This window comes from Zosterops lateralis (genome assembly GCF_965231275.1).
Source record: "Zosterops lateralis genome assembly, chromosome: 6".
NCBI classification, from domain to species: Eukaryota; Metazoa; Chordata; class Aves; order Passeriformes; family Zosteropidae; genus Zosterops; species Zosterops lateralis.
The window spans coordinates 32,265,566-32,277,320 of record NC_139761.1 but is presented as its reverse complement, the minus strand read 5'-3'; positions in this window follow the sequence as shown (position 1 = coordinate 32,277,320).

Sequence of the window (11,755 nt, the reverse complement as noted above, 5' to 3'; positions counted from 1 at the left end):
AAAAATTCCAGTGTTTTCTGGGTTGTTGCAAGGCAGTGAACAGTATTTGGGACAAAGTGGATTCAGTGCAAAGTGCGTCTGACAAAGATTGTTCATTAATCTGCTTCACCCTGGCATCCCTGTCTTCTCTCATAATCTGATTGTGATTCCCTAGCTGTCCTCTTTACCCAGGCCAAAAGTTTTATAACAGTAATCATGACAGTGAAGCACCTAAAGCAGGTTCAAAAGAGACACTTCTTTATGATTAGCCCTCTCTCTCTATATATATGCTGCATATATGATGCTCAGTAGTGGGATAAGAATAGTGGGACATCTCGGGGGCGGGGGGGGGGGAGGATTAGAGTGTCACAACCTCCTCATGGGTAGGAAAAACCAGACAGTGATAGGCCAAGACAGCAAGGAGCCCCCAGCTTGTCTAGGAGTGTTATTGGGTCACACAGGGGCTCATGAGCAGTGGGTGTGAAACAGCACAGAACCTCAGAGTGCTGCTGGACCAGATCTGGGCAGGCAGCAGACCAAATACACATAGTCAAAGCAGCTACAGTCAGCTGAGTCAAAGGCCCTTCTTTCATCCTAAAAGATGGGGTATTTTTGTCTCTGAGTGTCAATCTAACAGCATCCCTTCTACCTCATGTTTTTACAGTTAGTACAGCTACACACTGATATACCCACAACCTACAAAGCACTGTGGTTACAAACCTTCTTGTGAGAGATATGGAAGCAGAAATACAGCACAATTGAGACAATTTATCTCTAGAGGATAAAATTCAGGAATCAGAGGCACGATAAAGTCACTGTGACATAAGAAGTTAGTACCTGTCGAGTTTCTGTAGCTGCTGTGTCTCTGTGAATGCTCCTAGCCCACTCCTCATTTGTCAGGCCCTATATGAGAAAGGCTCAAAGTGCAGTACATCATTCTACAGCCAAAGCTGTCTGAACTTCTGAACAGGGGTATGTGTTTTGCCTTAACTCACAGAAGGCAACTGGATAAACTAGAGTCAAAGACCAAGGAATTCTTGTAGCACTCTGAAGGACTTACCCTTTTGATAAATCTCTAGGCTTTGAAAGAATGTGTGTTCATAACACTTTGTGACAGGCTTGTCTTAGAAGTTAAGGACCATTTTTCTTCTGAACATAAATAAGAATATAGTGCAATTCAGTGAACTTCATTGAAGTACTTCTGGATTTACTTTAGTATAGCTGACAGCAGAATAAGACTCTATATGCGTTGGCATCTGCTCTATAGGACATTGTAAGAAAAGAAAACAAAGTTAACCTCCTTAAACCATGTTTCAGCTTGCTGGTGGATCTGAGCTTTAAACTCTACACTCTAGTCTAATGCCAGAAATTTTACCTGCTTTCAGATCTCTCCATTTCAAACTGTTTGCCAAGGCTTGAAAACTGTAGGTGTAAAATACAGTTAAGGAGTTTTACACTCTGAAACTTGCCAAACAAAGTCCATGTCTTCTCTGCATTAATAACTTATATTGTAGCATGTCTGGAAAATGATGACTTTAATTAGCAAAAAATTAGAAAATACTTTAAAACATAGCCAATTGCAGTGCCTTAGAGTTGCTTTTTAGAATTATAAGTTTGAAAAGATTTTCCTTTACCCTTATCAGAGAAAAAATGTTAGTGTAATACCACATTGAAAGTTTCATTTCCTTCTGGTTTATCAGACAACAGGTATATGCACATGAGACACAGACTTTTTGTTTATCACAGCATGAAAAGGGTCCCAGTTTACTCCTCTTTTCAGCTGAGCCATCTAGACTCCAACTATTCACTGACTGACTGCAGCAAGCTCCTACTGTAGGTTTCCCTTGCAGCCTCTGACTACTGGTATTTTCCTGCTAAACAATAAATGTATGTATTGGTCTGCAGTCTCTGAATGCAGGCTTTTACCTGGCTAGACTGTGACTGCAGGTTCCAGCAACAGGCTCTGACTGCAGACCCAGACTAACCACACAACAGTGATTCTCTCTCCAGGACCCTTCTTCATGATCCTCCCCCCACCAGCCAAGCTACTCCCTTACCTTTGTTGGATATAGCTGTGACTCATCAGGGGTGAGGCTGTATTGGTTAATTGACACAGCTGTTACTTATCAGGGACCAGGTCACCTGTATTTCTTTCTCCTACACACACTTGCCTTCTAACCTACAAGGAAGCTACTGTGAAGACACAACAAGGCTGAGCTGCACAGGGCAAGAAGGAGAAACAATGATGACAAATTGAAATAGGGAGATTCCAATTAGATATAAGGAAATATTGTCTCCATTGGAATGACTTTTCATTGGAAATGGTAAACTAGAGACACTGAGGAACTGAAGAACCTGATTTGAATCCAATGTTGATCTACTTTGAACAGGAGACTGCCCATGAGAACTCTCTCCTGTCATTCCCAACCTGAATGGGTCTGACATGTTGTCATCTGATACAGTAATTTGCATCAGTGACAATGGATGTAGCTACTTAGTAAAAGAAAATGGAAGTTATTTTTGTCTGGGTGCAAACCCAGATCCACTGAGCAATTTAAGCAATAGCAAATGTCTTGGCATCGTCTTTACTTAACTTTCTCTGCTCTGTACTTACTCAGTCATTAATCTCAAGCTAAACTAAATGAGAGTAGAATGAGTCCATTAAGTTACTTCTGAATTACTATGCAAAGTAAATAGCTGTATGAACTTAAACAAATTTATATTGTCATCTGAAGGAAAAGCATTAAAAAACCTGAAATGCACAAGAGTGAAGAGAACAGAAAACATGAAAATTAAGTGCCAAGTTGTCTTTATTTTGTTCTGTGATGTTTCAATACATTTTGGGCAAATAGATGGTTTCTCCTCTCTTTTTTGGCCCATACTCACATGGACCAAAAAAGAAGTTGTGTCTACACCATAGCTGCAGTATGAAATTCAGAATGCTTGGTACTCTTGTAGCCTGGTACTCTTGTAACTCTGGGACAACAGTCTGAATTTAGCTTTGTCTGAAATTTAAGTAATGCTCAAGTTTAGAATTAACTTCAAGTATTCTGTGGGGCATAACAATCCTTAGCACTTCTGCTTGAACTTATCATTGCAAAAGCTGATGGGATAGCTCTTACAGCCATGTTATGGCAGGGCTGTAATTTAGTTTGTGGCTTTCCTACATTCTCTCTGGAATATAAGCATGGTCTGCCTTGAGTCAGGTAAGCATCATACACAGAAATTTGTTGCAGTCTTTAGTCCACCCCTTGGCATAGTTTACAATGCAATGCAGATGCAGCAGTTTAAACATCAGTTGGTGTTCAAAATTCTTGTGACAAAATCTCTGGTCTTGTGGTATTAAAATATTAAAAATGTGATGGACCAGTTGTGTAAGTAGATGTACATTTGATTCATACTCATCTTCACATTTAATTGCCAAAACTGGTCTGATATGCTTTTAAAGTTTGCTTAGTATGGATTCAAATGATGTGCCCTTATTGGTCTGAGCACCACAGAGAAATTTAAGTAAGAATGAAACTGACCCTGAGATCTCCAGTTGTGTAAAAGTGCTATACATGGATTCCACTTCTAATTCTGAGGAGGAAAAATAGCTACGAATAACTGTTGATCTTGTTAAGAATAGCAATGGATAAATGTTGGGTTAACACAGATTTCTAAGATGGAGCCTTCATTTAATTTTGTTGATGTGGCAATTATTTTAAAAGCAGCTAGATAAAAGAGCTATTAATCTACTTTCCTTCAGTATTTTCAAACACGCTGCAACATAAAATACCTGATAAAATTATTAAGGTTATTTATTTCAGTCTCATTGCCTTTACATGTCTGAATGGCATCCAGCCAGAGATCTACCCAGTTTAGTGTTTAATATGTACTGACAAAAAAAAAAAAAAACCCTCTTTCTAAATTTAATTTGCTAGAGTGTTCTGGTTTGTATGTTAAATCTAAATACATATATTTTGTCCATTAAGTGAGAAAAAACCCCACAAAAATATTAAAAACCCAAGACTGTTTTCTTTTTGATTTTGTAACATCTTGATGGGTAATATTCTTCTTTAGGTACTCCCTGTAATCAAAAGATGCAGGAAAGGGTGTGAAGGGAAACTGACTTTTAAAACATATCTATTTTGGTGAAAGATAGCCATCCTGAACCAAAACACAAACTGCATATGTTCCCCAAAATATGAGGTGCTTTATAGTGTAAAGCTGATTTAGCCAAGATTTTACTTCTTTCACTTAGTAGTTATTTTTGAGCTTCATTTTGCCCCTGTGGCTCAAACTGAACTGTAGCTTCCTTGTCGAGGCATGCCTTCAATTCTAATTGCTCTATCTAGACCCTACTCGGGATAAATAAAACTTCCAGAATCTGGCTTCATGTGTTATATTTAACATTTTAAAGATAATTGCAGGCTTGGTTTTAGTTGCCAAGACTTTGTAGTAAGTAAATTTTGTAACCATGAAAACATAAGATAAACCACAGATAAAACCACACCAATTTCTTAATTAACAGAAAACACCCTCAAGTTGTATTTTTAAACTAAAAGGTATTCTCTTTTTCCCCATTTCCACCATTGTGGCTGCTTTAAATCTCCATATTCTCATAACCATGGGGTATATGGCCAGAAGAATGCAAATTAGTCTTAGCGTTGGTGCTGATAATCAAATTATGGTACAGGTTGTGATCCTTGTGTTGTGAATTCATGTACTTGGGCTACAATATAGTAGAATTGATTTAATTACTTTGGTTTAGGATACCATGAGTTATTTTATATAGTTTCTCAGAAACTTTGAATATTATGAAACTTAGAGGTCTGTTTTTCAAGAGGCCAAATATTATAAAACAGATCTCTGTAAGATCTGTATCACTTCCTTCCCAAGGGAGCCACAGGAGTCAGCAGTTTAAGTAGAAGTAATTTATAATAGTCAATAGGAGATGCTGAAGAGAAGAATATAACTTAAATTGTTGAATCATTTAGTAATTTATATTGGAATCTCACTCTGAGATTGCTTCTCAAAGCAACTCAAGACTTGTTAGGGCAGATCGTCCAGTGGCATACACAGCTGAACTTTGAAGGTGTCTAGGGGTGGAGATTGCACAACCTATCTGAGCAACCTGTTTCTGTGGTTTATCACCTTCACCGAGAAGACTTTTTTTTCCTTGATTGTATAGAGAATTTCCTGTGCAACAATTTGTGTTCATTGCATCTCATTTTTCCACTGTATAAACCTCTGAGAAAAATTTGACTCCATCTTCTCTATAACTATTCCATTCCCCTGCAAGCAGAATACAATTTGATTTCTCCTTTAATTTTCAGGCTGAGCAAAAATTGTCTCTGATTCTCTCTGTACTTCCCAGATTTCTTGATAATCTTGGTGGTCTTCCACTGGACTTTAACATGTACAAGGAAGATCACAAGTGGACATAGTGCTCCAAACACAACTTCAGATGTGTCAAAAAAAGGGGAGTAATCCCTTTGCCTGAATGTTGCACATTCTTGCTAGTAAGTCCAGGATGGTGTTGATCTGCTTCTGGCTCCTGTTCAGATTGCCATCCATGATGTCTGGATGTAGTTTGCTGCTTTGTGTGGCAACAGCGATCATTATGTCCAGGGAGGTTACAGCTGCCAGCAGGGAAACAGACAAGTCTCTTTTGTTAAGTAAGAGAGTCCATTTTATTCCTCCTCCCTGCCCTCCCAAGCTGGGGAGGGAGGAAAAGGTGAAAGGAGGGAGGGTGAGAGGCACCTCCATCTCCCCTTAAGCAGACAGTGAACTATTCTGATGACTGAGAAGCTGCTTTTTATATATAGTTATGTCTCATAGACAAGATTCACTTAAAACAGTAGATTTGTACCAATGGCTGGCAGTGAATTACCAGAAAAATCTGTATGTCTCAGGGCAGTGATAGGATTGTAATGCACTTATTTTTGTCAGTGTTGCGGTGTTGCATTTTTGGGCATGACTCACCCAAGCAATTCTCTTTCTGGAATGAAGCTGGTAGATTACTTTGCAATTTTCATTTTAAGTGGAGATGCAACATATGATTGTGTGAATTCATGAGCTATTTTTTCACCATAACAACGTATTTTTGAAATTTTTGGTTTGATATGCATAGAAGATGCAACAGTAATTTCTGACAGGCACTACTGGTGTAGCTATTATTGGACTTACCCAAGACCAGATTTGTAAGTAGCGATAATACCTTTTATTAGAGAAACTGAAACAGATATTAGACACACAAACCACACATTGGATCTAAACAGAAATAGCAGGTGTCAAATCAAAGTACAAGCTTAACTAAATTTGCGTTAATGAGACAATTTTGGGAAATTATATTCAGGTATCTTTTATCTTGCAGACAGAAATTCCCTGCTTCATTTTCTCCTCTTATCCATACAACCATGAACTTGTTTTCCAGGGTGAGGTTATGGAAAAATGAAAACTGACAAAGTTGAGGAGTATTTCATATTAGGGACCTAAGTCAAGGGGCATTGAGAAGAAAGCTAAATAATGACCTATAAAGACAATGAACATAGAGAAAGTCAAAGACATTGCAGTGGTAGCCAGAAATCAGAAGTTCTGTTCCAAAACACAGACAATACCAAAGACTTAATCATAACACTCACATACTTTCTTGATAAACTAAACCCACGTAGAGAAGACAAGATATACACTACCTGTACAGCAACACTGTGGTGAATTGTGTGGGATGTTTTTTTATCTAGAAATTAGACTTTTTGACATGATCTTTTTACAATAGAAAACAAATTGCCATTGCATGGCTGAAATTATCTTCCATTGACTGGGAGCATTTTGAAGAAAACTCATAAAAATTTAATAATCCTACTATTTTACTAAAGTAAAATAAGGGTTAAGACTCTTGCATAGTTGATGAAGAAATCAACATCTCTGTCATTACTCAAGACCAGCTACTTGTCAGCCTTTTGAAGAAAAAAACAGGTAAAAAGATGGTGAATATTACACTTACAATTAATTTGCCAAATCAATGTATTAACTGATTTGGGTCAACTTAGTGGTTGTTCAGCTGAGGATTCATGGCTTTCAGTAAACTCTGGGAGTAGTAGGAGAAATCAAGGAAGCTTGTAAGAGTTCAGTTTGACAAAGAATTGAGGGGGAGGAGGTCTCTGGTAGGAGACCTTCTCTATCAGGTTCTAATGATAGGGAGAGTGAGCAGCAGAGTTAGGTTTGGGAAGGTCAGGAAATCATCAAGGGACAATAGTTAGCTATGACAGAAGAGTTCAGAGGCAGGAAACAGCGAAGACTGAGTCGACCTCCTGTTTTCAGAGTTCTTCTTTCATGAGCTCATAGGCCGATATTCTCATAGGTCTGCTAATGGTGAAAGACAGAAATTTTTTTTACTTAATCTAAGGGCTTTCATGTGGATTCAACATTTTTATCAGCCTTAAGGAAAGCTTCATTCATAAGAGATGAGGAGACCTGGCTCTCCCTCAAATTCCCTGTGCAATCAGAAAGATGTAACTGTGTTTATGCTAAGGACGGAGGGACAGAGTGCTCCATGTTGTGTCCTACTGCCTGCTCAGTCAACTTCTTTTCCAGTAATTTGAAGCGATTAAATTTAAACAAGGAAAGGAAGACTTCCAAAGGCAGTGGCTATGCTGTAGAACAGATATCAGTCAGTTCAATAATAGCCTTCACTGTTCTTCTGAAAATGCATTTCAGACGTGCATATAAAGTTTCTGCTCTTCATAAGCAATAGAGATGAGATGCTGATGGAATACAGGTGGGTTCTGCTTTGACCTTTGAGTCTTTCTTGTCATTCTGTTTCTTTTAGGGTACGAGAAAATGTTAGGCACATCCTCCCCTCAAATTTGTCCCCTACAACAACAGTGAAAAAGTGTGTCTTCTGTTGCCTGAAACAGCAGCCTCTGACAAGAATCATAGTTTCAACATTGTTTAATATTAATTGACCAATTCTTTGATCAAAACAGAGTTATTTACGTAACTTCCTCCTTCCTGCTAGTCTTTAGGCACACTGAGATCAATAAAGAGCTAATTTATGTAGAAGTTTCCTAAAACATGTCTGCTTACATAGACTTAGAATCTTCACCGACATCTGAATGCCTTAGAATAATTTGCAGGTGAAATTTAAAGCACTGTTTAATATTAACCGTAATATATATGTGGAGTAAACATCTATTCCTAGTTGTTTTCAAATGTGGCAAAACTAAAAGCAGAAAAACCCTCATACAATATGGTCCTGCAGAACTTGAGCTAGTCACACTGAAATAGAATATTGTCATGGTTTCAACTTTAAACTGAAAAGATTTTATTTTTCTTCCTCTCTTTTATTTTTTAATTTTTAGAATTTTTTTCTTTCCTGCCAAACTATCAATCAAAGATTTTATAATGGTGCACCATTAAAATCTGGTGCACCAGATTTCATAAATCAATAAAAATCCTCAGCATGCATTACTGTTTATAGAAAAAGATGCAGGTCACAAGCATCTTTTTTCTTCCCTCCTCACTTAAAAGTGCTTTCTGTCATAGGTCCTTAGCAATTTGAGCTACTAGAAGCGTCTTCTAAAGAATGGGAAAACAGACAAAGTAACAGGTCTGTTTTCCAAACACTTTTTTTCTGTTCCACCTAAAGCTGGCAGAAGTAAAACTTTTATGTCTGTGGAAAATGTTTCTGGTGAAAAGTCTTAGCATAGCTTTTATGGCTCTGATTTGATGCAGCATGCAGAGTGGATGGACATCAAAACAAAGACTGAAATCTTTCTCTCTGATACTCTAGTGCAACTTCTATCGTATCACTGTGGCTGACAGGCCACATATATCTTGAAACTGGGAGGGGTCTTTTTTGTAAATATGTCTGTTAGATAAGGGAAGATGCTGTTCTTTTTCAGAACAGCAAAGAAACAAGTTTCAAAATGCAAGATCAGGCCCGTCCCTTCAAATTAAATCTTGGCTTTCAGGAATCCTGCAGCAGAAATCTTTACCTTTATGGAGGACTGTTTGTACAGCCAATTATCTATGTTTACTGTAGCTGGCAACAATGAAGTGTTCATCATGTAGTGTTTTTCCTAAAAGGAAAAATTGTCTGTTCATACTAAAGGTGTTTCATTAAGGTGAGGAGCTGGAGACTGCAAATTGTGCAGGGCGTTATATAATTTCTTTCCAAAAAGAAAGCAAATCACAAAAGCAGCAATCACCTTGCCAACTGCATTACTGTCTTCTCATTAGCTTTTCTGACTTGTATTATATTACTTCTTAACCCCATTGTGCCAGATAATGCCGAAACAAAGAATAAAATCCAACCCTTTTTTAGCTGAGCCCCTTTAATTCCTCTTGGCAGGGCATTCTCAAACACAAAAAATATTTGCATAAAAGAAAGATTGCTGTATGTCTTTGACAGCAATCTGAACTGCAAAGAGAAATTACATTACCTGGAACTAGAAGTGATTTTACCTTAGACAACCTCAACATCCAACAGTCTGAGTCAGCAAGAAAACTGCTTCTGAGTTCTACACACACTAGAACAAAAAGTGAAGATTTGTCTCCAAAGAAATCCAGTAATAAGGCTGTTCACCTAATGAACCCTCATAACTTTGGGAAGAAATTCTCCTCCTACTGAAGTTTCGTAGCATTTTCCCATTGGCTTCTGAGCAGCCAGTAATTCACTATCAATTCTTAGAGCTATTTGTGTCTTGCTGTCTCTCTTCCTGGGGTGAATGAAGAACATCCGTGCAAATACTGATGTTTAGATTCAACACTTTTGATAAAATTCAAGACATTTTAACTCTATTCTGGTCAGAAAATTTTGTGTCAGCTTTCATAGGTTGTTGGGAGGGTTTTTGAATGTTGGCTGTAGCATAGTAGGCGTGCCTATATGCTGGCTAATTTTTCAGTAAAATGGTAACCTTACAGCTGGAGAAGGAACTGGATGACTTCTTGCTACCTGAGACCATCTCAGCCTTTTTGAAATCCTCAGGTCAACATCAGAAAGAAAAGAAACAAGTAATATTGTTTATTGTTACTATAAGCACATGATTCCTACTGTCCAAAATTTATATATTCATTGATTGTTCCCAGTTTTATTTTAATAATAAACATATTGAACAATATATGTCTTCCCATTCACACACACATACACACAAGTCACAAATCCAAGCTATGGCTCTTCTTGAGTCTCTTTAGGAATGGATATCCTATTTTGGTGCTGTCATGTTTAATTGCTGATTAATGCCAATGCTGGTATCTCAGACTTTAAAATAAGTATGGTATCCTTTAGGGAATCTTCCTTCAAGGAAGATGTCAGTTTCTTTTATCTTCTCTTTAATCTCCACTGCCTCAAGAAATTCTACCTTTTCTCTCTTTAATGTATAGAAAATTTATTATGAAAAAAAAATGGATTAAGGAAAAAGAATCAGTTTGGCTAAGTTTTCCAATCAAAACTTTTAGGTCATTTTGGAAGGTCAGAAAAGGAACATGCCTATCAGATCATAATATGAAATGTTTAAGTGACGCAGAGACTTCTGTGTAGAGTTCAGCCAGATCATGGAACCCTCCTTCCTGTGACACATACTGAATAGTTCTCAGAATTATTGAGTGCCTTCAACTGTCCTGGAAAGAGTGATTCAGTTTTGTCCAAGAATAATATAGCTTGAGAAAAGATTGTGTAAAACAAACATCAGAAACTCAGGGTTTATGAGACTTCTAATGTTCAAGAACAAAACCTGGAGATATGGATTTCTGGTGTTTCTTTGTTAGAAAATAAAGAAAAGATATGAACATAAAGATGTGGCACTTTTCTAATCAGTAGGCAGATGGGAAGTGCAATTTCTGTGATACTGAATCTTCTGAGAATTTGTGCTTTTTTCCAGCTGAGTGTCTGGCCTGAACTTGGCTAGATAATAAAAAAGGAGATCTAATTTTTTGGCCTAGAGTATCATAGAAATTGTTCAGCAGAAACATGAAAGCCTGCATGAGCAGAACTGGAAAGCAAGAGGATATTGTGTAATAAATAGGAGTTAGAAGGTGACTGGGGAATAACATTTTCCATTACATCAATTCAAAGCAGAAAACTCAACCTCGAGTTTTTTCTCCCTGTATTTTCTCCCCCTCAGTTTTTCAGAAAGGCACTCGGTATGTTCAGATATAAATTAATTTTTCATTTCTTATGCAAATATTAATAGACTGAACCATGAAGCTAAGTTCATCACAATGAGCAGTTTTAAAGGAGCATATAACTGCCAAAAGTTCATGGTGATTCAAGGACTTTGCTTTTACAGACTTCTGCAGAGATTAAAAGTTAGTTCCAACACAAACAGCCCTTTCACTGGTCTCTCACTGGTGGTGGCAATGAAATAAACTCTTCAGAAAGCACACCATTAATAATAACCATTCCTTGTTTCCAAAAGGATTATCTACATTAAATAAAATGGATGCTAATTTTAGATACTTAAAACCAAAAATTATTGAGAAATAATGTCTTTAGAAGACAAGGCAGAAGGCAGTTTTCTCTCTTCTACTGATGGCTCACATCATGTGTTGCTACATAGCAACATCTTCTCAGAGAAGAGGAATACTTCTGTTTGATTCTAGTCTTTGGAAACTGCCTCTTTTTTTTTTTTTTTGCTTCTATCTCTAGGTACCCCCAGTCATTACAGTAGGCAGTCTCTGATTGCTTTGCTATATCACTGGATGTAGATTCACTTTTGTGATTGATCTACATTATACCTAGCAACCCCCTCAAGCCTCATAAGTGGATTTCAATACTGAGTTGCTTCATTAG